Here is a 26,541-nt window from a genome sequence, read left to right as displayed (position 1 = left end):
ATTTAGTTCTCTGAACAGCCAGGATTAATAATTCTTTACTAAAATCAAAACACAACAGGTTTGGGCAAATGTTCAGAGATTATTCTTAAGAAAGGAAGCAAGAAAAGATATGCAGTAGGTCTGGAAGCACTAATCAGAAATGTCTTTTAAAAATCATATAATAGGCTTGTGTGGAGAAAGAAGTTAAATGGTATTGAACTTACCATTTATGGTAATGAATGGTAAAAACAAACTGTAATTAATTACTTCATTAAAAATTCACTCCAATGTTGCTCTTCAGCATAGCATATATGTCTGTCTCTAAATCCCTGAATATTTTCTTCCATAACTAAAAAAAATATTTATTTTTATCTGTTAATTTTTATTTTTGTAATGGAAGAAGAGAATATATTCACTTACTTTAGACCCTATTTATTCTTTTCCTAAGTCCAATTTTGAAAGCTTTATTAGTATTTTGAAATATTTTTGTTGGCTGAGTTAAATTGTTTACTTATACTTTTATTTCCTTTTCTTTTAACTTTTTTGGTGACATCATTGCTTTCTCTAGTTTATACTAAATAAACTGCACCCATTTATAGTGTAAAATCAAGATACAGAGCATTTTCATCATTCCTGGTACATCTTTTGTGTGTCTTTGCAGATTACAGTTCCTTGCAGTCCTTCCCACAGATAAATAGTAATCTAATTCCTATCACTATATATTAGTTTTAATTATCCTGACTTTTATCTATATTACTGGAATAATATAGTATATACTTGTGTCTGACTTTTGTCCAGCAAAATGATTTTAAAACTCATTCGTATTTTTGAATAATTTAATGGAAATTTCCTATTCATTGCTAAATGGTATTCCATATGGACAGAAAGGTTGCTGGGATACAGTCCACAGGGTTACACAGAGCTGGACAGAACTGAAGTGATTTAGCTATGTTAAATCTCTCCAATTTTAGCTATTTTAACAAGTTTGGAACCTCATTGTAATTTTAATTTCATTTTCCTAATGATTATATACATTGAATATCTTTTTATGGGCTTCTTGACCACTCATATATTTTATCTCATATGTTAAACAAACATATGCCTATTTTTATTGAGTTCTTTGACTTCTAGTTATTGTATTATGAATTATTTATATATTCTTAATATAAGTTCTTTTATTTTTGTTTTTGACATCTTATTTTATATTCGGGTACAACCAATTAACAATGTTGTGATAGTTTCCAGTGTATATACAAGACAGTCCCTTCTCTGTTCACCTGAAAATACAATTCCTTTTTAAGATGTATGTATTAAAAATATTTTCTTCATTTTGTGGCTTGCTTTCCATATTCTTAAAAATAAGGAAATTTTTAAAAATTTATAATAAAAATTTGTTAAATGAAATTTTAACTTTGAGAAAATCCATTTTATTGTTTTTCTTTTATTGTGTTATTTCACAAGATGTGTTAATGTATGATAAAATTGTAAGGATTTTCTTTTAGAAGTTTTAATTGTTAAATTTATGATGTGTTTTGAGTTAATTACTGACCACACAAAGGTGGATATATTTGCGGACTGCATTCTTTTCAGTTATTTCCTTTGTCTATCCTATTTTGTAAAACCAGAGCCTTGACGAACATATTTAGAGAGATGTAAATACTGAAATAGTGTTGGAGAAGACTCTTGAGAGTCCTTTGGACTACAAAGAGATCCAACCAGTCCATCCTAAAGGAGATCAGCCCTGGGTGCTCACTGGAAGGACTGATGCTGAAGCTGAAACTCCAATACTTTGTCCCCCTCATGCGAAGAGCTGACTCATTGGAAAAGACCCTGATGCTGGGAGGGATTGGCGGCAGATGACAGAGGATGAAATGACTGGATGGCATCACCGACTCGATGGGCATGAATTTGAGTAAACTCCGGGAGTTGATGATGGACAGGGAGGCCTGGCGTGCTGTGATTGATGGGGTCACAAAGGGTCGGACATGGTGAGCGACTGAACTGAACTGAACTGAACTGAAATACTGATATATGGTAGTGTCTCTATTTTTCTTTTCTAAAAAATTGTTTTGGTTATGCCAGATTATTTGTATTTGATACATATTTTATATTCATCTTGAAAAATCATGCTGTAATTTGAAGAGGGTTGTATTGAAACTAAAGTTCAAGTTGGAGAGAATTCACATTTAGTAATAATTGTTTCTCAATTTATGAACAAGATATGACTTTCATTTTCAGTGTGTCTATATTTTACATATTTTGCTAAATATGCCTGAGTAATTCCTTTATTTGAATTCATTGTAAAATAAATAATATTTTTTTGCAAATAAAGCCTAGTACGGTACTGAAGTATGATACCGAAGTATGATACCATTACATTATTTAAATATGAAAACATTCACATATTTTAATTTACAATGAATATAGGACAGATTTATTGTTGAAGCATACATGGATGTGATAGACACAGATTCAAACTGGACTTGGTTTAATTAGAACTTTTTAAAAAAAGTAATAGAAGTGTTTGCTTTAGGGTTCTCCACTGTACTGCCTACAATAGTGCCATAACCAACAGAGGAGACTATATAAAAGGAGAGCTTTCTCCTTTTATTACAATTTTTTTTTGCCAATTCAATAAATTATAGCTCTTCAGCTAGGCAACCTTTAAAAAAGGTTATTAGTTTTCTACAACTGTATAATAAATTGTCACAAGCTTAACACATTAAAACAATGCAAATGATCTCTCAGAGTTTTATGGGTTGGAATATAGATAGTTGATTTTGTGAGATCTGTGTTGGTGATGGCAATGTTACAGGCAATAATCATAACAGTAGAATCACAGCAGATTAATGATTGTAGTTTCCTTGCAGCCATGAGTGAGTTAAGGAAATCAATAGCAAAGTAAGACAGTAACTGAGGATCAGGAAAATAGAAAAGTGGGAAATAGGAAGTATTTTTGGCAATATAGTTTGGGAAGAAGCTACATTAATTAATGATATTTTTACTCTAAATTTAAAGAGTAAGGCTTCAAGGAATAAGACATATAATTTGTAATTTCTAACAGTGAGTAGTCATAAAAGATCTGGAGTTTGAGGTGTTGCTAGTAAGTACAATGCTATGCTAGTCTTTAGAAGTTGGTAGAAACATGTACAATTTAATTCAGCTTACCAGGCTTTGTTGCCAAGATGTACAGGGAATTAGGCTCAGAAAACAGAATAATTTTTATACTTTCAGCTAAGTTTTAGAAAGGTCTGATGAATTTCAAGATTAAAAAAAAAAAACAAATACAGTTGCTATCGACTCAGTTTGTTCTTTTCTTCTGCTTTCTTAGTATCTCTGTTTTAAATATTTCCTTCTTCCTTGAGGTTGATTCTTCTAAAGGCTGCTGCTGCTGCTTCTAAGTCGCTTCAGTCGTGTCCGACTCTGTGCGACCCCATAGACGGCAGCCCACCAGGCTCCCCCGTCCCTGGGATTCTCCAGGCAAGAAGACTGGAGTGGGTTGCCATTTCCTTCTCCTATGCATGAAAGTGAAAAGTGAAAATGAAGTCTCACAATCATGTCCGACTCTTAGTGACCCCATGGACTGCAGCCCACCAGACTTCTCCATCCATGGGATTTTCCAGGCAAGAGTACTGGAGTGGGGTGCCATTGCTTTCTCCCTTCTAAAGGCTATTTTTCTCCAAATGGACCTTTTAAACTGGGTAAATCATGAAAATGCTATTCCCTTTGCTAATAATTGGGTTATGGCAGGGTATTTAACCAAATGCTGACTGATGAATGAGATGGATGTTAGGTCTTCTGGAGGGGTTCTGGAAACGTTTTCTTGCACTGAAGCCAAAATAGCTAGAGAAGAAATAGTCTGTCTTCTTTTTCCAGGTATTGTGGGCCCTGGATTTTACTTGTTAAGCTGATACAGGTATTTTGCTTTCAGTTTGAGAACAAAGTCATGAATAGAACATGGCTTATTGGAAAGTGGAGCTGGAGTCAGCATGTCTCACCTAGACCACACCTGCTTCTGAACTAGTTATGTGAGAAAATTTAATTTCTTTATTATTCAGTGCAGTTTAGTACAGAGTATATTAGTCACTCAGTCCTATCTGACACTTTTGAGACCCCATGGATTGTAGCCTGCCAGGCTCCTCTGTCTACGGAATTCTCCAGGCAGGAATCCTGGAGCTGGCAGCTATTCCCTTCTCCAGGGGATCTTCCCGACTGGGGGACTGAACCCAGGTTCCCCATACTGCAGGTGAATTCTTTAACTTTTGAGCCATCAGGGAAGCCCAGGACAGAGTATTATTAGCTAAATCTCAGAAAGCATCTAAACTGATAATACTTACTCCAGAAGTGTTTTGTCCTCTCAGCTACTTACTGTCTTTATCTCTTTCTATGACTCATCATCTAATATCTTGAAAGAGAAGATATAATTTAGTTACTAGTCACTATTTGGTATAGAGAACCTCTCATAGGCAACATTTTTGTACTTGGTAGGATTCATCATAGGCTACAGCCTCTTTATCCACTTTGATATCAAATTTGAGTCCTGGAATAGTCAGATATAGCCAGGCATACAGATTCTTATTACAGTTTATGATAACTTCTGTAAAAGACAAGTATGCAGCTGTTTTGCATGGAGATAAGCACAGAGACCGACAGACTGTTTGAGATATTATGGCCTTTCCAGAAAAGATGCTTTATATGAGAACCCAATAAACCCTAAGGATTGCTTCTCATTTAGTTGGTTTTCTCTAGTTTAGCCTCAAATAAGAAATCCATAAAAAACAATTCAAAAATGATCTTAATCCACTGAGGCTATTAAAATAGTCTTTAATGAAAAAGAGAAATCTCTTTAGAGTCTATTTTACCTTTGATCATAGGAATGAACCCTCAGATCAGCTATTGCATTAAAATCTGTAGTAGCTGAGTAGAACCATAGAGAAGAAATGAGCCATGATGCTTGCATGTTTATTTAAATTAAAAAAAGAGGCGGGGGGGACTGCCAACCAAAGTTAAATCAAATCAAGCATCAAGTCTCTTATTATTTTTCAATATTTTTCCTCAGATTTTTCAAGAAGACAGATAAATTGCTGAGCAATTTTCACCAATTGGACAGATATTTATGCAAACTTTATATTGTCTTCAAAACTAAAACCACACAAGCTTTTCTTCTGGAAGTTTCAGGGTGTTAGTTCTAACTTTTGTTGGGACTTTTCAAATTTGAAGAGTAGACTAGACAAGGAAGGTCATTTTATGGATTATAAAACAGAAAAAAGGACCTACAAATAACCCAGCTACCTGTGCATTAGAATGAAATATGTCAGAAATTGCCATCTGTTTTTCTACCCCTTCTTTTTCTATTTTTTAGAATGAGTATATCTGACAGAACAATGAGTTTGTGAATGCGAATGAATTTCCAGTTGACTGAAAGATAAAATTACTACAAAGTTGATCTGATAAATAATTATTCAAAACCCAAGATATATTTACATAATAATAGAGCTCTGGTAAATAAGTGTATGTTAAAAGAAGAGAGAATTTCTACCAGAAATTTGCTCTTTTAAAACATTGCTTCCGTTCTTCTTTGGCAGAATTAGTGATCACTTGAATTCAAAATAATATCAATTTGGTCTGATGTTTTCTGGCAGTTGTATTTGAAAGAGAAATATTATGTAAACCCATTCATGTTCATGGGAGATGAGAAAAACGATGCTCAGGGCAACCTGGTGGTATTCTCTAATATGTAATGCTGTTTGAGTCTCTTCTTTGATTATCTTTATGTCCCAATTATTAGCAACCATTAGTGCCCTCAGGATAAAGAAGAGCGAAACAAAACAAAACAAAGACCTGTCAGTCTGTAACTGACAGATAGGTCTTTGAGGTTATAGAAGGATTTATTGGTTCTCTGTTTCTAAATCTGTCAAAGAGACCTGAACAATTTCTTGCCTGAAAGAGGCTGAGGACTGAGCACCTGGAGGCCTTTAATAACGATGATGGTGAGAAAGCATGGTACTTTTGAAGTTAATTTTCAATGTGAATTATATTGAGTACTCTGGCTCAGAAAGAAACTTCTCTAGTGAAAGAAAGGGAAATATAACATTTCCTGAAGAGGGTATAAAACTTTTTTCCCCCTTTTTTTTAAGATTCTGTTCGTAAATGGTATCAACAAGCCTAAGAAATAAAGCCTCATCTGGACTTCACTGGATTTGATGAAATAAGTATCGATACCTACTTTTTTGGTTTCAATTTTTATACTGCATTTCGTAGTTTGAAAAAATAAAAAAGTCAAACCTACTTTTGTATTTCTTTTTAAACATTTTTTAGTTAATTAATTTTTTAATTGAAGAATAACTGCTTTACAGAATTTGTTGTTTCTGTCAGACATCAGCATGAATCAGCCATAGGTGTACATAGGGGCCGTATGGTATGGTATGGTCTCCTGTTCTAAAATTTGATTTTATGATGTTACTAAAAGCAAATAGAATGTGTCAGTTACAATTTCTAACTAAAATAAATGCCATTTTCTGCCCACATATAAGTATTATTTCATGATAAGTACTGGGACTAACATTTACAGTATTACTTTTCTCCAATTACATTTGTTGAACTTCTATTATGTGCCAAGCAGGGTACTGGGAGATGGTGATTCAAAAATCATACATGTGATCTTTTTATGTGTTCTTTTTTTGTGCTCAGAATGTATTGAATAGGATCATAAGTAAGAACTAAGCAGACAATTATGACAGTATACCAAATGCTGTAACAGAAGTGCCTGTTTTTAGTTGAAAGAGCCACGTGATTTCTTTCAAAGTACTTGAACTCTCAGAGACTCAGCTTCTTTTCCATAAAGTGGTATTATTGTTTATTACCTGGGTGAGAACAATAGAGTGGAGCAGATGCTTTCTTCCCAACTCTTGCTATCCTAACATCTACAATTCATCATAATAATAATTTCTTGGAAGTCACTTAAAATATCTTAATCAAACACCCAACTCCACAAAACGATCATGAAATAATCAAAGAACACAGATTCTAACCTTGTTTGCCCTTTAAGAGTTTCCAGAAAAGGTTTGTTTGGCATATAAAGATTCACTGTAAGGATGAGACAGTTATACTGTCAATGATAATTTGCCATAGCATTTCAGTGTTAGTAAGTGACTTCATGGTCATCCCAGTGCTGGTTTCCAAGTTTCCCCTTTTACAGAGAGGCAGTTGGTAATTTTTAATTACAGAACTTCTTGCAAGTTTTTAACTTTCATATTCTTCTGAACATATTTCATAAAGCTGTGTAGGAAATTAGCAGGAAAAAATTAATAGTGTTCCGTTGATCTTGATTACCTTATGAGACTTCCAAAATAGTATCTAGAAATAAACTGAGAGAAAAGAAATAGACTTTCAAAGAATGTCCTAGTAACTGACATTGTTAGATTTGATGTGCTTCCAGAGAAGGTCCTAGTAACTGACATTGCTGTATTTGATGTCTTAGCACATGTCAAGCTTTGTATATGAGTTTGCAAAATATAGTACAAGTTCTGTGCATTTGCCATGACTTCAAATACAAGCTAATATATGGATTACAACTGCCAATATGTTACTGTATCTTTATATTTCAATTTAATCCCATATTTAATTTAAACAATATTCTCAGAATATAATTTAAAAATCTGCTCCCAAATAGGCTAGAATATCATGTATCTAGAATGATTGACGTGGATTGCAATATTACTGAGATAGAAGAACCCTGGCTAGTCAAAGTCAATTTTAAAGTTAATTTAAAAAATATATTAATTTTCTTACAAAGGGATAAGATAACTCAAATCAGTAATGTGGTGTCATTATCACCATTATTATTATAGGAATAAAGACATTGGAGTAGATGACAATTTAGGTCATTTCAAGTGATAATAGCTTTTGGTAGTTCTTACTTTATCATAACACTATAAATTAAGTGAAATAATGTATGTAACAGTGATTTGAAAATTACAGTGTTTTGTATAAGTGTACTATTCAGGTCATCTGATGGTCAATTCTTTCTTAGTTGATCAGTTAATTCAAACAAATGGCCAATTTCATCTCTTAAAATAATTTTACTTCTTCCTCATAAAAATGATCAAATATGTTATGTATTGACTGCTTTCTAACACATTGTTAGTGTTCTGCTGTAACATTATTTTGGGGTCTGAGCTAAGAGTATCATAGACTAGTATGTGGAACAGTTAAGCCACATCACTCCTTGGTGCTTTCTGATCGACTAACTGAACTTCCAGAGCATGGCTTGAGAATTCTTTTATCTGACACAGAATGTTCATTGGAACATGTGCCTGGCCATACTTTTAAAATTTACATGGTTCTTTGGAAGTTGGTAAAAAAGAATTTGAATCGTATCCATAACTGTGGTTTTATTAAGTATGAACTAATGTGAGGGAATGGGCATCACTTAAAGAAATGAGGCTGGTGAAAGAAAGCGAGGGTCCTTTGAAAAAAAATAATCTGAGGATAGGCAAACATGTAGCAGTGCACCTAAGCTAGCCGCAGATCTGCTTAGATGTAGGGGAGTTGTTTCTAGAGTAGCATTTCTAGGAGGGAAAGCCTAGAGCAAAGGAATAACTGACCACTCTGCGGAGAGAATCCCTGGGAAAGAGCTGGTGACCCAAACAGAGCAGCCTTTCCAATTGACTGAGAAAAGAAAGCATAAAAGTATGGCAGTTCATAGCAGGGAGAATGTTGGTCCATGGATGTTTTGTAATTATGTTTGGGGATCTACTCATACCACTCAGAGGATCATTTAACTACAGAAGCCATTGATAATTCAAGTGCATAAACTAGAAAGATAAGAGAAGACTATCATTACTTAAGCATGCACTTTGTATCAGACAACTGTTTATATGCTATCTCATTTAGTCTATCAATGTATTTAACCAATATGTGCCAGGCATTGTTAAAGGCTTGTAGATACATCAATGACTTGTGATAGATGAAGTTTTATTCCTATGGGGCTTACAATATAATAGAACTGGGATTAAAAATAAAAAAGTAGATTAAGATAATTTCTGTCATAAATTTTATTGTTATATATAGTAGTATAATGTTGTATGATGACTGAAGAAACTTTGATTAGAACTGTCAAAAGTTACATTTAATACAGAGCTGAAGATTGAAAAGATAGGTTTAGAGTAGTATCATTAGAACAAGAAAGAAGAATCCTCTTTATTGGATTTTGCTGAGAAGCAAAAGACAAGAACAGAAAAACTGTCATCAGCTTTAGTAAGATACAGGTCATGGCTAAATTTGAGAAAACATGGCTAAATAGAAATTGTTGAGAATAGAGATACAAAAGTGGAGATGGTTTAGAGAAAACTCTATTAGTATTGCTATGAAAGAAATCAGGGGTAACATAGTTGATAGAGAAAAATTGTCACCCAAGAAGTAACTTTTTAACAGTGGGAGATTAGATTATAATGATAGGCATGATCTTAGAAGAGTAGTGATACAGATAATGATAAAAAAAAAATGGCAATGATGGTTTATAATCTGCCAGGTATTTTTCTAAGGGATTTACCATAATTATCTATATTTATGTTCACAACATCCCCTCAAAGAAAGTTTTACAATGGATTCTGTTTTACACAGAACACTGAGACTCAGGGATGATATCCTTTCTCAAGTTATACACATAGTAAATATAGAATTATGATTTGAACCCAAAACATTTGACTCCAGAGCATACGTTCTTTTCCAGTTATCTTTAACTTGAGAAAGCAGGAGAAAAAGGAGAGAACTGCTGAAGTTAGACATATTGTCAAGGTAAGTTACCTGTAAAAAGTCATTCAACTACTCAACATATATCCAGTATTTGCATCCCAATCTCTCTGATTCAAAAGTTTCCCCTCATAGCTCACTGCAAAGTCAACAAGCCCTAATCTTGAGAGGGTAACAGGCAGGAAGGCCAGGGGTCTCCAAATGGAGGAAAGAGGCTGTAAGTGCCAGACATTTTTCTCTCTCTTAACCGGCAGGAAAGAACAAACCAGCGATCTGGTTTTCCTTCTCTATACAAAATTAAAAGGAGGTTTCTCCTAACATTCTGTGTGGCCATGACACCTGGTCTCACCTAAAGCTAACTACTCCCAAACCTTGAGTTAACCAATACATTTCTTTTTCGTATGGAAATGTTGTCTTAAGCTATGTTAATGAACCCCAGACTCCATCTTCAAGTTGGTTCCGCCAAAGGGCCTAACTTACTTATTCAGGTATTGTTCCCCTAATCTATGTAAACGAAACTATTTGTTGGTACAAGATGCAAGTCAATAGTTTTATGGCCTGGGATGAATTATCTGGTGCCATTCTAGATTTTATGACATTCCTTTCTTTTCATTAACAGACTGTGACTATATAACGTACAGCTAAAGACTAGGAGGGGGGTTCTCTTTTGCCCCCTTCTGATGCCTATGTCAGAAGCTTTCTCTATCTCCTTTATACTTTAATAAAACTTTATTACACAAAAGCTCTGAGCGATCCAGCCTCGTCTCTGGCCCCGGATTGAATTCGTCTCCTCCGGAGGCCAAGAATCCCGCGTCTTATCGTTCAGCAACAACCTTTCATCTTGGGGGCTCGTCCGGGATCCTTCAGGACAAGGTAAGGATGCTTGGAGCTCTAGTTCTTTATTCTCCTAGCGAACACGTTTTCCGCTGTACTTTACTAACTCTACGGTGTGCTTGTGTGAATAAATGAAAGGCCCTGCTCTGCGGTTCCTCGGCGACCTCATAAGGCTTATGGCAGAAACTTGTCGGGGGTTTATACCGACCTGCCAATGCCAAGAGGCAACCAATGTCCCCTTTGGGAACCGACCAGAAACGGGCAAAGCATGTGGACCGAACTCTTTTTTTCTCGGTCAAACTTTCCGGTCTCTTTGACCATTTCATAACTCCTTGGGAATTAGAAGTACTAACCTTATCTATCGGATCTTGGGCTTTCAAGAGACTTGTAACCTATGTTGCTACTCTACTGTGGTCTAGGTCTCAAACTTGGATTGGTAGTCAGGAAGCGCCTAGCCTCGCTAGGCATGGAAAGTTTGGAAGCTAGATGGAGCTCTAACTCCCAGAGCATCTCTGATGTTAAAGGTTACTGGGATTGGAACTGCAGTGGTTTTTTTTCCCTTTAGTAACACTGGCTCTTAGTGGAGCAGAGGAGGCTCTTATACCGGTGTGGTGACTCTTGGAAGGAACATCTCAGTTTCATGTTTGTATCAGTCTTATTGTGGTCAGGAATATACTCCGGGTCGTGCACAGGCACTCAGGTGATGAATGTGTCCCCCAGAGGTCTTGGCTTGGGAGGCATTCCGGAAGGTTACTCTGATTGCACCCTGGGTGGCATCAGAGGCAAGCAAGGTGAAGAGCTGGACGTCAGTCAGGGATGCCATCAGGTCTACCCCTGGTGCATCCCCACCCCGTCTCGGTGGTAGAACCGGGAGGGACGAGTGTGACGCCTGCGTCGGTAAGGGACAGACTAAGTCCGACCAGGAAGGAAAAGCTTTTGGTGTAATGTCTGTCTACACCCCCATCTAGAGCAGGGAGGGACGCCTCCGGTAGAAAAATGGCGCTGGTCGCTTTTTTTCTCTCTTACAGATGGGAGCTAACAATTCCAGCCTCACTCCTTTGAACTGTATCCTGAAAAACTGGGATAGATTTGATCCCCAGGGCTTAAAGAAGACACACCTGGTCTTCCTATGTGATACTGCATGGCCGCGGTACCCACTGGAGAACGGCGAACGGTGGCCAGTTGGAGGGTCTCTTAAGTATAATACTGTTTTACAATTAGACCGGTTCTGTAAAAAGCAAGGGAAATGGGTAGAAGTAGCGTATGTGTTGCCCTTTTTCTCTCTGCGAAATATGCCAGACTTATGTCCTAAGGGTGTAGATTTGGGCGTGAAACCTTCCGCTCCCCCCTGTCCTCCTACTTTGCCTCCGTATCCCGGGCTCCAAGCTGAGGTTCAAATTGCTTTGGTCTCAGTGGAAACACAGACTGAGACTCAACCTGCTTCGGTCTCAGTGGAAACACAAACTGAGACTCAAAGTGCTTCGGTCTCAATGGGAACCCAAATTGAGATTCGAACTGCTCACGTAGAGGTCCAAACAACTCCTGTCTCAGTACGACTTCAGACTACTCTGGTTTCAGTAGAAACTCAGACTATCAAAGTAAGAGATGAGATGGAGGACAGGAGGCAAAGAGATAAAGAAAAGCAGGTCTCTCCAATATATCCCTGGGATATGCACAGAGCAGCCAGAGACACTGAGGGACAGCCACTCATGCTGTTGCCTCTTCATGAAGTACCCACCGGGAGAAATTATCAGTCTATGAGAGTTAATAAGCCTTTTTCTTATCAAGAGATACAAAGAATTAAAGAGGATCTGGGAGACTATTTAGAGGACCCAGAAAAATATATTAGAGCTTTTAAAGGTGTTACTCTGCATTATGACCTTACTTGGAAGGATGTGATGTATATCTTGGGACAAACGTTGACTCCTGACTCAAAAGCTCGAGTTTTGGGTAAAGCGGTTGCTTATGGAGATGAATGGCTTGGTAATGAATCAGTGGGAAAGAGGGAGGACGAGATAACTGCCCTCCCCACTGGGAGTCAGGCGGTCCCAGCTACAGAACCAGACTGGGACTATAACACTGCTAAAGGAAGATGGGATCAGAGTCATTTTGTCAGATGTATTCTTGAAGGACTCAGGCAGGCGCGTTCTAAGCCTTTAAACTATGGCAAACTGGCAGACATAGAACAAGAAGAGAAGGAAGCTCCTGGTAAATTCCTAGACAGACTGAGAGAAGCCCTTCGCAAATTCACTGAGATTGATCCCGAAAGTGAAGAGGGGAAAGTGATCTTGAAGGATAGATTTCTCACTCAGTCGGCTCCAGATATTCGCCGTAAGTTATCAAAACGGGCGTATGGACCAAATCAGTCTTTAGATAATCTGTTACAACTGGCTCAGACAGTCTATTATGGTAGGGAATATGAGGAAAAGAAAGAAAGGCAGAGAAAGACGAAGGAAAAGGCGGAAGCCCTCGCAATGGCTATGAAAACCGTTCTTAAACAGCCTGAGAAAAATGCCCAGAGGGACCCAGGTGAAAAGGGATGGGCTTGCTATGGCTGTGGAAAGGAGGGGCATCTCAAGCGGGATTGCCCTCAGGCATCTAAGCCGCCCCCGGCTCCATGTCCGGTCTGCAAGGGACCACACTGGAGGAGAGACTGCCCCCAGAGGCGTAGGTCTCAGGGGTCTGACTCTCAAGACAATCAGGACTGAGGGTGCCCGGGGGTCCCCACACAAGCTCCCGTCCTAATTACACCTGAGGAACCCCGGGTATTGATAACGGTGGGAGGCCAATCCGTCAATTTCCTTTTAGATACTGGGGCAACTTACTCCGTGCTTACTGAAGCCCCTGGCCCACTTTCTTCCCGATCCGCTTCCGTAATGGGACTGTCTGGACGAGCCAAAAGGTATTACTTCAGTTATTCTCTATCGTGCAACTGGGATTCTGTGCTATTTTCACACGAGTTTCTTATCGTGCCAGAATCACCCTCACCCCTTTTGGGGAGAGATATACTGAGCAAGGTCCATGCCTCTGTTTTCATGAATATGGAGCCCTCCCTTTCTCTCCCTTTAGTTGAACAAAATGTGAATCCTAGAGTATGGGCTGATGGAAAATCTGTGGGTCGAGCACAAAATGCTATTCCTGTAGTTGTCAAGCTCAAAGACCCCCACTTATTCCCACATAAGAAGCAGTATCCACTAAAACCTGAGGTTAAGGAAGGGTTAAAACCCATCATTGAAAATTTAAAGGAGCAGGGACTATTAGTTCCCTGTAACAGTCCATGCAACACTCCTATTTTGGGTATAAAGAAATCAAATGATAAGTGGAGATTAGTTCAAGATTTACGAATAATAAATGAGGCTGTGGTTCCTTTACACCCCGTGGTGCCTAATCCTTATACGCTATTGTCTGAAATTCCTGAACGAGCCAAATATTTTTCAGTAATTGATTTAAAAGATGCCTTCTATTCAGTGCCTTTGGCAGAGGAAAGTCAATTTCTATTTGCCTTTGAAGACCCTACTCAGCCAGCTTCTCAGTTAACCTGGACAGTTTTGCCCCAGGGATTTCGTGACAGTCCCCACTTATTTGGACAAAGTTTGTCACGGGATCTACAAAACTTTAATAGCTCTGAGCGATCCAGCCTCGTCTCTGGCCCCGGATTGAATTCGTCTCCTCCGGAGGCCAAGAATCCCGCGTCTTATCGTTCAGCAACAACCTTTCAATCTTTCTAACATTATTCAACACTGTGCATGTTTTGGGATGAGGAAAGGAGAAAGTGAGTAAAGGAATTCATTACATAGAAATTGCCAACCCTAGCGTAAAATATATATTTGCTTTTATTTTGGGAAGCCTGCACAGTCCTTGGAAGTCAGAGCTCCTTTTCTTAGTTACGTGGCCATGCCCAAGTACCAACATCTTCAAGTCTTAGTTTTCTGTTTTTTGGCTGTGCCATGTGGTGTGATGGATCTTAGTTTCTGGAACAGGGATGGAAACTGTGCCTCTTGTATTGGAAGCTAAGAGTCTTAACCACTGGCCTGCCAAGGTAGTCCGCTAAGCCTTAGTTTCAATCTGTAAAATTGAAAGGTTAATCATTCTCTAAGTGGATTTTTTTTATAGATGATCTATATCATATACTTGCAAGTACTGAAATGTTGTTGCTGAAACACGAAAGACGCCGGGATTCTTGGCCTCCAGAGAAGAATTCAATCCGGGGCCAGAGACGAGGCTTGATTGCTCAGAGCTTTCGTGTAATAAAGTTTTATCAAAGTATAAAAGAGATAGAGAAAGCTTCTGACATAGACATCAGAAGGGGCCAGAAAGAGTGCCCCCTCGCTAGTAGGAGGCCCGGGAGGTATATACTTTTTAATTAGTTATTACAATGAACCAGAAGAATGTCTGGAGGTTGTAAAGATCTTACTAGACCCTCTCCCATCATTTACATTTTAAAATAACAGGATTAACCTGAAGATTTTCAGGAAGGGGAAACTGTCCTCACGCAGGGTACATTGTTGTTATATAATCCTTAGTACAGAGTTCAAAGTGAGTTTTTGGTTGTGTAATCATCAACTAGAGGCTTAAAGATAAAAATGTTTTATGTGACTAAGATAAAGGAATGTAGAGGGAAAGCAAACAAACAAACAAACAAACAATTTGTCCTTTCCTCCTCCTTGAGAATTCCAGACCCCTCTCTCCTTGGAGACCCCCGGACTTATCAACCTGCCCAGGAAATGACTCTCTCAGTACTTTTTAGACTATGAAGTGTTATACTTCAGTAAGGTATATTTATGATCATTTTTACTACAGTGGCTGTTATGAATCTTGCTTGGGAACTTGGGTATACCAACTATCTCTGCATTTTTACTTTCTTTTTTGGATATTCCTTGTATTTCCCGTGGTGGGGGAAGGGGAGAGAACAGGGGCTGACATTTGTGTAATATATTAATGAGATTACTTTACTCTTTTAGTTGAGTTCTGCCAATAGGAGGTAAAAGTAGGGAAGTAAGGGATAGAAATAAAGATATCATCTCTCTGGCTTCATCATGCCAGGTCAATTTTGGAATGGTTCTGTTTATCCTTCAGAAGCCATAGATTCTGTCTGACTCTATTTATGGTTCAGATCATTGTATTCTACTATTGCCCCTTTAGGAGAAGTTGAGGTGGGTTGGGGGTAATGGATTTCTGCTTCTTGGTTTCACTATACCGGTCCACTCCTTAGTTTCTCTTTTGACTATGCCAACTTTTTTTTGTTGTTTTTTTGGCCTAGACTGACTGCTTTTGCCTTCCCTGGTGACTCAGAAGGTAAAGCGTCTGCCTGCAATGCAGGAGACCCGGGTTCGATCCCTGGGTCAGGAAGCTTCCCTGGAGAAAGAAATGGTAACCCACTCCAGTATTCCTGCCTGGAGAATCCCATGTGTGGAGGAGCCTGGTGGGCTACACTCCATGGGATCGCAAAGAGTTGGACACGACTGAGCAACTTCACTTTCACTTTCACTGACTGCTACCTCCTTCATGAATAACTCTTACTGTGGGGATTCTCAAGGTTTCTCTGTCTCTACTTTTGGTTTTGCAGCGATTTCTGACTTTTTAGTCAGTGGCTCTTTTAATAACCATTCCTGCCCAAAAGTATCTTAAGTGCTGGCTCTGTTTTTTAAGAAATTGAACTTATACAAAATAGTCAACCATAATTTTGGTAAGTATGAAAGGACCATCATTACAATCTGAAGTTCATTTTTTAAGTAGAGGCAAACATTATCATCTGTATCAGTCATAGGTTATAAATACTTTCTACATTTGTACCATGTTTTGTGATATCCTCTCATAAACAGAAGTTCTAAGTTTTAATGTGGTTAACACTTCCAGTTTTTCTTTAATTGTTTTTTAAAAGCATATTTAAGAAACACTGATATTGTAACTTATTCTATGTTTTCTATTACATTTTTTATGCTTTTATCTTTTGTGTTCCATTATTTAATACAAGTGAAATTGGTATTTTATTATGATATGAGGTAAGGGCTAAGTGTAATTTTTAAATGAATGCATTATCTTCCCCATTTGCATGTAATATCAATTCTATCATAAACTAAATTTCCATATCCCTGTTCTTTCCACTATTTAATTTTTTAGCCTTATACTAATACTTTCTATCTTAATATAGAGTTACAATGTCCTGATTGTGAGCTAGACATATCTATTCTATCTTATTATTTTTTAGAAATTCTTTAACTATTCATTACATTTTGCATTACCATTCAGATTTTAGACTGTCAACCACTACAAAACATGCTTAGACTATAATTTTAATTATATTAAATGTAGATTATTTGGGGAGAATAGACATGTTACATTAAAAATCTTAATCCATGAACATGGTATTTTTCTTCACATTTGTTGAAATCTTTTAATAGCTTTGAATAACATCTCATGATTTCAGTCTTATCTATATATATATTTATTTTGCTGTTAAAATCTGTAAGATTTGAAAAATTTGTGCTCAACCAATACACTTAGATATTGATTTATATCCAATTACTGAATTGTCTCCTTAAATCTAGTAATTCATTTGTAGTTTTACTTATATTTTCTATAATATTTGTGTACTTTTCTATATAAGTAATAATACTGTCAAAATTAATGAAAACATTTTTTCCTTTCTTTGTAGTTCTAGTAATTTTATTCCTTTGATTAATTATTTATGTTTTAAGTTTTCATTCAGGCAAAGAGTCCCCCAGATAATGTTGAATATAAAAAAAATTTTTTTTACTTGTATTTGATATTAAGACGAATGCTTTAAACTTTTAACTTCGTAGGTATTTGCTTTAATTATACATGAAACTATATGTATGTATTATTTTGCATATATCTTTTGCCACATTAATATAATTCTATTATATTGCTATTTTTAGGTAATATATTGTTGAACATTATTGAATGTCTTATCTATATCAATTTGTCATAATTTATGATTTTATTCTTGTTTAGTCAGTTGACATTGTCAATCAAGTTAATTTACTTATAGTGTTAAACTGATACTGTAACATGAATACTTTAAGTGATGACAAATTATCTTTACATATTGCTGAGTCAGGTTGCTAATATTTCATTTAGGATTTTTAAGTCCACATCCATGAGTATAATTTTCCTTTCTCATTTTGACCTTGTGCTATTTTGGTATCAAGTTTATGTTAACCTCATAATTTGAGTTGGAGAATCTTTTTTCTTTCTCTGCTAGATTTTTAAAAAATTCTAAAATTTGAATTGCTTCTTTTTGTATTTGGTAAACCTTATCAGGTAGATATTAGGATGGATAGTTTTAGGAAAAAAATTAAATTACTAATTATTATCTTTGTTACTTATAAGGATAATCAAATATTCTAATTTTCTTAAGCTCTTTTGGGATTATTGGTCTTAAGAACTATTATTGCCTCAGCCTAACACCTGAAAAAAACATGGTCAGAGAATTCATCACTTTCCCAAAAGTACTCTGGTGGAAAACTTTGAAGGAAAGATTTGAACCCAGGAAGCTAGTTCCAATATCCAGATTTTTAAACTTCCGAGTTGCACTGTCTATTAAACTGCACATTTTTAGAAAACTGTCTTATTTCACCTCTGTTTTCAGGGTTTCAGAGAAAAAGGTGTTTCTGTTTCATTTTCAAATACTAATGGTCTATAATTATAATTTCATTTTCATTCCTAGTTTCAAATGTATGCATGGGTGCTAAGTCACTTCAGTTTTGTCCCATTCTTTGTGGTCTTATGGACTATAGCCCACCAGGCTCCTCCATCCATGGGATTCTCCAGACAAGAATACTGGAGTGGGTTGCCATGCCCTCCTCCAGGGGATCTTCCTGACCCAGGGATTGAACTGGACTCTCTTAGGTCTCCTGCATTGGCAGAAGAGTTCTTTACCACTAGGGCTACTTGGGAAGTTGTTTATATGCATACCTGGTATGTTTTTCCCTTACTCATCTAACTAAGGATGCTTTATTTTTATCAGCTGGTTCAGAAACAAGTTTTGAATTGGTTCTACTTTGTCATGTGGTATACTTTATTAATCTGTGCTCTCTTCTTTTATTTAATATACCTTCTTACTTTTATTTTGCAATCTTTTCTAACAAGTTATAAGTTTAGTTTAGTGATATTGAATGTATCTTATAACATTGTGGAAGTTTTCACATCATTCATTTAGTACCAATTTAAACATTTTTATCTTGACTTGTTTTTTCACCAATGAATTATTTTAAATATTTTTAATTTCCCTCTAAATACACTGTTTTCCAAGTTTTCCTTTGCTGTTATTATTGCTGCTGCTGCTGTTATTATTGCTACTTATTTCTAATTTTATATTATTCCTTTGTTTATATTTTCAAAGATTAGGCACTTAAGATATATAATATTAGTAAAGATCAAGCCAAGAGACAGAAACCACCTGTTATTTGAATAGGGAAGTTTCAACATTATGATTTATTTAGTACAAAGTAATTATCAAAATAACAAAATAAGATTTTAAGGTATCCCCTTAATCTACTAAATATTATGACTTCTCCTGAATGTCACTTTCTCAATGAATAGCATTATTATTTATACCAAAAGCTAAGTTATGTATGAACCTCTATTCCACTCCCCACCCACTTTGGAAATTACCTTCTTCATCTCATCTAGTTACCATGTAGTGAAGAGTTCAGATCCAGTGAATCCATTCCATATTACCATCTGAGTAATATTTAGAAATGCAAATTTAGTCATTTCTCTTAACTATTTATAATATTTCCATGCCTCCTTCTTCCCTTAAGTATAGAAATCTTTAATCTGCCCTAAGAAATCTTTAGTTTCCCACTGATCCTGTCTTATTACCCACTTTCTGCCTTTTCTACACTGAATTACTTGCAATTCACTGATGCACAGCAGGCTTAGGCATGTATTTTCCCTACATTCTATATTGTACAAGGTTTTTAAATATATCTGTTCTTTATACCCTGGAGCAGTACTACTCTTTTCCTCATCTCTCTTTCAGATAAAGTTATACTTGACTTATAAAGCTCATATAGCTATCATATCAATTCAGAAATCTTTCTTCTCCTCTTCCCGGGAAGGGGAATAAATGTTCTCCCTTGGCATCATCATCACATCCATACTGTAGAACTTATCATATAGCATTCTGTTATTATCTCCAACTTACAAATGAATAAAACAAAGAATCAGATAAGCTGTTTACTCAAGGTCACAGAGGAAAATATACACTGCTTAGTTTTTTGGTCTACTTATTACCTTAATATCTGAGAGACAAAGAAAAGTCAAATCATCACATGCATAAAGGTGACATAATTCTAAAATAAATTTTTAGTTAGGAATTTCAAATGTTTTAGAAAGAAGCAGAGCACTTTTTGCAAAAAAAATATGAACTTGTCCTCAGAAACTCGATACGTAACATTCACTCCCCTCCCCACCCCACTTCCTGAGTATAACAGTCTGAAGAACACTGCTCTATTTGTTTTTCTTGTAGTATCAGAAACAATACAAACCTGCATGCCTAACAAATCATCTGTGAGATAATGGCAAGGGGGTAGATAGCTTAAGAAAAACAGGAAACAATCCCCATGGTACTTTAAATATTAATCAAAACAAGTTTTCCTTCGGAAGACTTATGGTGAAGCTAAGATCAACAGAATGAGTCATATCCAGTCCAGAATGAGCCAGGGAGAGGGGAGAGGGATGTGTCAGTTTAGGATTCATTCTACTATTGGGAGAAAGGTTTTACAATTACAAGTATAAATTATACAAAGCACAGCTGAATCATATGCCATACTTTTGTACAAACTATTCCTAAGTTTCATGACTTTATTATTGAAATGTATTTATTACATTCATAGAATCATTTTTCAATATACTTGAAGTCAGTAAAAACAGGTGACAGTTCAACTGTAAAAAGTTTGATTTTGAAATCACATTATTTTTGTCCCTTTTAAGGGAGCATTTTATTTTATAATGTTTAACAGGTTAAGATTTATAGTCAGGCAGACATAGCTTCAAATCTCAACTGTGCTGTTTTCCAAATGGAAACCTTGGGCAACTTGCTAAACCTCTCTAAGATGATTTCCTTGCTTCTATAAATGCAGATAACAATATCTACAACATAAGATTGTTGGAAGGAGGCATAAAATTAAGTATCGAATGTAAAATTATGAAGAACTGACAAAAAACCAAACCAGTTTATGAAAAAGCATTCATTTATAGGTTCTCAAAACTCTCAAATGTAGCAATAATCTGCTTCAGAGGACTCTTGATCCAGGCTTCAAGCAAGATTACTAGACCCTGGCTAGTCTATATATCCCAATACGTTTCCTTTGTGCAGGTGCATTCACTATCTTTTCCTCCATTTGTCATGTCAAACTATTCTTGCTGATTGTCACATCCTTTTCTATTCATCCTGTATGAAGCTCTTCATGAAAGATAGATTTTGTTTTTAGGTATATATACAAAAGATACATTCACTTTAATTGCACTGTCTTACATTACATGGTTCTTGGGCCATTCACTATGACTGGCAGAATGTAGTAACATGATTGAATTGGGCCTGGTGTACATTCTCCATTCTAACGCAAAATACTGATAGATCTCCCTCTTAAATGTCATGAGCTGAGAAGGAGAAATAAATATCTGAATAAAAATTAGAGAGCTAGGAGGAGAAGTTCCAGAGGAAGAGTTAATAGGTACTTGAGAAGGGCTGGTGAATAAACCAAATTCTTCTCTCTTATATTAAGAGAGTGAATCTATAACTTCAGGCCTGAAAAGTTTCAATGTGTGACAATATCAACTAACAAACAATGAAAGAAAACCTAATCTTTATTTGTAACACTTCCTTTTTTTCAAGCCTTTAAATTTCTAGACTAATGGTCATACTTAGCAGAGTTCTTTAATTTTGACTAGATTTTCATAACATGTTTCTCGTGGTTAGCAGTGTTGCATCTGATTCTCTTTTTTAAGCAATGAAGATTATCAAATAGGAAATGCAAATTAAAATTTAAAAACATTTTCTAATGTGTTATAAATAAACTATTACTCTTCTCAATTATATTGGACCGAATAAGTAAAGAAGATTAAAGCAAAGAATTGTTGGGATTCAACGGCAGGGTCATTTTATAAATAACATTTGAGTGACAGAAGAAGAGACCAGTCACTGCCACCATGTTGGACAAATTAAATGGGAAGAAGTGCTGTGTCTGTATTTTAGTTTCTTTAAAGAAGTAAATATTAAACGATTCTTACACTGATGGTGGCAAGTTGTCCCAGATCTGTCTGTGAAAGTATCATCATTGTTAAGCTGACTCCTCACTAAACACTCTTTCTAACATCATGTCTTTCAATTTGTTACAGTTTTAGAGAAAACTTTTTTGTTCAGATTGGATTACACACAGTTCTAGATGTTTTGATTTAGTGCTGTAGTTTGCTACTCAAGTCACAAATGACATGGTTTCTTCTCTACCTCTTCACCTCTTTCTACCCCAAGATCCCATATCAGTTTCTGGCAAGCCTGCTGTGATGTGGCAGCAACACAGAACAATGTGTGCTAATCAGAGTTATTTTTAAATCATGTTTGTGATACAACAGATATAGGGTAAGTTTGTATTCAACTTGCACAAAGATTTTGGCCTGTAAACTCCACAGAAACTGTTGCATAAATAAGTTGGCAAGGATTTACCTAGTACTAGGTAACTGATAGTATTTGTTGGGGACTTAGCTGCTGAGATATTTTAGTTTTTAAGTAGACTACTGCTATAAACAGAAAACCAGCTGCATTTGTTATTTATGGGGGCTTCCCGGGTAGTTCAGCTGGTAAAGAATCTGCCTGCAATGCAGGAGACCCCAGTTTGATTCCCGGGTTGGGAAGATCCCCTGGAGAAGGAAATAGCAACCCACTCCAGTATTCTCACCTGAAAAATCCCATGGACAGATGAACCTGGTGGGCTACAGTCCAGGGGGTCGCAAAGAGCCGGATATGACTGAGCGACTAAGCCCAAAGCATAGGTCTACTCAAAACCAAGAGGAATTAGTCGAAATCTTAACAGAGTTAGGATGCTTATGTGGATAACATAACTCTTGAGTTTATTATTATTATTATCTTTTTTACTTTTTGTAATCAGAAAGAGTGAGAAACATTTTGTGAACTTGAAAACAATTTGGGATATCAGATTCGGTTTTGGGACCTCCTTGAGAAATATAATTTATCCTGAAGTGAAGTCGCTCAGTCGTGTCCGACTCTATTGTGACCCCATGGACTGTAGCCCACCAGGCTCCTCAATCCATGGAATTTTCCAAGCATGAATACTGGAGTGGGTTGCCATTGCCTTCTGCAAGGGATCTTCCCTATTTTGTCTAAAATTTAACTTCCATGGGAGAAAATGTGTCATAATTCAGGCTAAAAAGACAAAGACCAAGAAAAGTTCCTCACTTGATGTTTTCATAGCATATTTTCTTGAAGGATCAACATTTCCCATTTCCCTACATTTTAAGATGTGCACATCAAATCATCTTTGGATAAGACATTTGGTGGCACGTGTAAGAGGTACTTGATCATAACCTTCAGCTCCTGCTCTGATTTCCTGGTTCCTCTCAAGGACAGTTGAGAATGTGAGCCTACTTAGACATTCCTTTGTGACATTGGGCAAATAATAGTTAATTCCTCTTTTCTTCAGAAGATTTGAACTATTTACAAGTCCCGTTAAAGGTTGAAAACAGCAGTGATACTGCAAGGCAACTTCAGAAATGAGAAAGTTTTTTCAGTGTCTATTTTGATTTAACCACAACTTCAACATGAAGTTTCAACTTTGGAAACCTAGATCTACTGCTTTAATTGATAAGTTTACAGAAGTTCTAAACTGTCTATGTGAAGATTTCACTTTTCTAGGCCACTGAGGAACAATTTAGAGGAATTATTTTTTTTTTGAGTACTGTGAAGGGCACTCTGGAGGGCTGCAAGTAGGAAATTACTTCACATGGTTGAACTTTGTATACTCAGGGAGTCATTTATTCATCTTAGTTCCCTTCCGGATCAACCCAAGTCTAAAAAGATATCTTATAGATAGTGTTAGCAAAGGGCGCTACAGAAAATTACAAAAATTAAATTAGATTTCTGGAATCCAGCCTGGCCATTTAAGACCCATTATTATATTGTGCATTTTTATGAAAACTCACTTTTAAATATATTGAACTCCCCTTTGAGCATTAATTAAAGACATTCACAACTGACTTGAGAGGTATCATTTCTTATGCCAGGGCTATTATTTTCATGTATGAAATATTAAGCAAAGAGAACAAGGCAGTTACCTACAGGTCATCAGTGAGTCAGAAGCTAGAGGTAAACAGACTCTTGGCTACAGTTTGTTCTCTGTTGTTAACTGCAGTCTCTCAACTGTCTTCTTATATCCTGGTCTTGTTTCCTGCCTCTGGGAAAGGAAAAAAGGCAATAGGTATACTTTAAATCATAATTAAACTCTGAGCCAATAAATCACCAGTCTTTTAGTCAATGAATTCTTGTTTTATCTAAATTTTTAAGAGTGATTACTTTTGAATAAGTCTTAAGAACTTGCTGTGAGATTGACCATGTTTAGGTCAAATGCGTCAGAGAGTTTAGAACAAAGAGGCTCTGCCTGGAGCACGCTCCCTCCCTTCCTCTGTAGAGCCGCCATGTCAGACAGGAGGCTATGACCAGATCCTTCCTGTGACTCTTACCTCAGCTGTTGAGTAGTAACAAAAGCACTTAAGAAAGATGAAAAGTGATCTGACGTTTTACCCAGATGTTGATTAACAGCTAGAGACAGGACAAATAAAAATGTTTAATCACAGCGTTAAAGGAACAATATGAATATAACACCATCTGACCTTTGAAAACAAGAAGAAAAAAAAAATTGACCTTTACAGTGTGTGGTTCTCCCTTTTGTCAAAAAAAGTGAGGTCTCTCCAATGTGCTGTGTTGATTCTAGTACTAAATAACACTTCTGTCCTATTGCCATAAAACCATTAGTGTGTAATTTTTGTAACAACCAATTTTAAAAACAAATATGGGTCTAGTAACTCTAATTAAACATTTTATATAGTCTATTAAAATCCACATATCAAATATACTGAGAAAAGTTCAATTTTTTTTTCCAGAAAAGCCATTATATGTTATTTGTCCTGGGGGAAAAAATATTTACCTGAGTTAATATATATTTTGACTCCTAAGATAGCCTGCTGTGGCAAAGTTTTATAATGTAATGGGTTAAAAATAAAATAAGCCCACTGGGGCTTCCCTGGTGCAATTAGAGACAATGATTAGCCAATATTCATGTGTATATATATATATATATATATATATATATATATATTTAAGGATCATATATATACCTATATATAAGGGCTTCCCTGGTATCTCAGATGGTAAAGAACCTGTCTGCAATGCAGGAGACCGAGGTTTATCTCTGGGTCAGGAGATCCCCTGGAGAAGGGAATGGCAAACCACTCCAGTATTCTTACCTAGAGAATCCCATGGACAAAGGAGGCTGGCATGCTATAGTCCATGGGGTCACAAAGAATCTGATAGAACTAAATGACAGAAAAAAAAAAAAGAACTAAATGACAAATGACTGTACTTTCTCTTTTCAAAAATAGACTTAATTTTTTCTAAAAAAACTGACAGAACAAAACCTCTCACATATCTTTAACTACTCCACCCACCATTCTTTACACGTACAATGAATGACTTCCTCAAACTTCTGATGCTTAGTTCTTTTCCCAAAACTTCCTTAATAAAAAAATATGACAGGCAACATTTTACTGTTTATATTTATGTATTACAAGATGCAGCCTTGGCAAGATGTATATTAAAAAATATTTCTTTCTACCAGTAGAGTTGGTTGAAATATGTATGTAACCATTTTAATGACTTGGCTTTCTCTATATATGGATTGAAACTTGAACAGAAATCTTCCCTGATTTCCAGTTTCTGTATACAGTGATTGATAGTGAAAGTTGCTCAGTCGTGTCTTACTCTTTGTGACCCCATGGGCTTACACATTCCATGGAATTCTCCAGGCCATAATACTGGAGTTGGTAGCCTTTCCCTTCTTCAGGGTGTGTTCCCAACCCAGGGAACGAACCCAGGCCTCCCACATTGCAAGCGTATTCTTTACCAGCTGAGCCACAAGGGAAGCCCAAGAATATTGGAGTGGATAGCCTATCCCTTCTCCAGGAGATCTTCCTGCCCTAGGGATTGAACCTGGGTCTCCTGCATTGCAGGTAGATTCTTTACCAAGTGAGCTATAAGGCTGTGTATTGTCACCCTGCTTATTTAACTTATATGCAGAGTACATCATGAGAAACACTGGGCTGGATGAAGCACAAGCTGGAGTCAAGATTGCTGGGAGAAATATCAATAACCTCAGATATGCAGATGACACCACCTTTATGGCTGAAAGCGAAGAAGAACTAAAGAGCCTCTTGATGAACGTGAAAGAGGAGAGTGAAAATGTTGGCTTAAAACTCAACATTCAGAAAACTAAGATCATGGCATCTGGTCCCATCACATCATGGCAAATAGATGGGGAAACAGTGCAAACAGTGACAGACTTTATTTTTTTCTTTGGAGGGGGGCCTCCCAAATCACTGCAGATGGTGACTTCAGCCATGAAGTTAAAAGACACTTGCTCCTTGGAAGGAAAGTTATGAGAAATCTAGGCAGCATATTAAAAAGCAGAGACATTACTTTGCCAAAAAATGTTGGTCTAGTCAAAGCTATGGTTTTTCCAGTAGTCATATATGAATGTGAGAGTTGGACTATAAAGAAAGCTGAGCACTGAAGAATTGATATTTTTGAACTGTGGTGTTGGAGAAGACTCTTGAGAGTCCTTTGGACTGCAAAGAGATCCAACCATTCCATCCTAAAGGAAATCAGTCCTGAATATTCATTGGAAGAACTGATGCTGAAGTTGAAATTCCAATTGCTGT

This window comes from Muntiacus reevesi, chromosome 1 (assembly GCF_963930625.1).
Source record: "Muntiacus reevesi chromosome 1, mMunRee1.1, whole genome shotgun sequence".
In the NCBI taxonomy this organism is placed as follows: Eukaryota; Metazoa; Chordata; class Mammalia; order Artiodactyla; family Cervidae; genus Muntiacus; species Muntiacus reevesi.
This window is presented reverse-complemented; position numbering follows the sequence as displayed.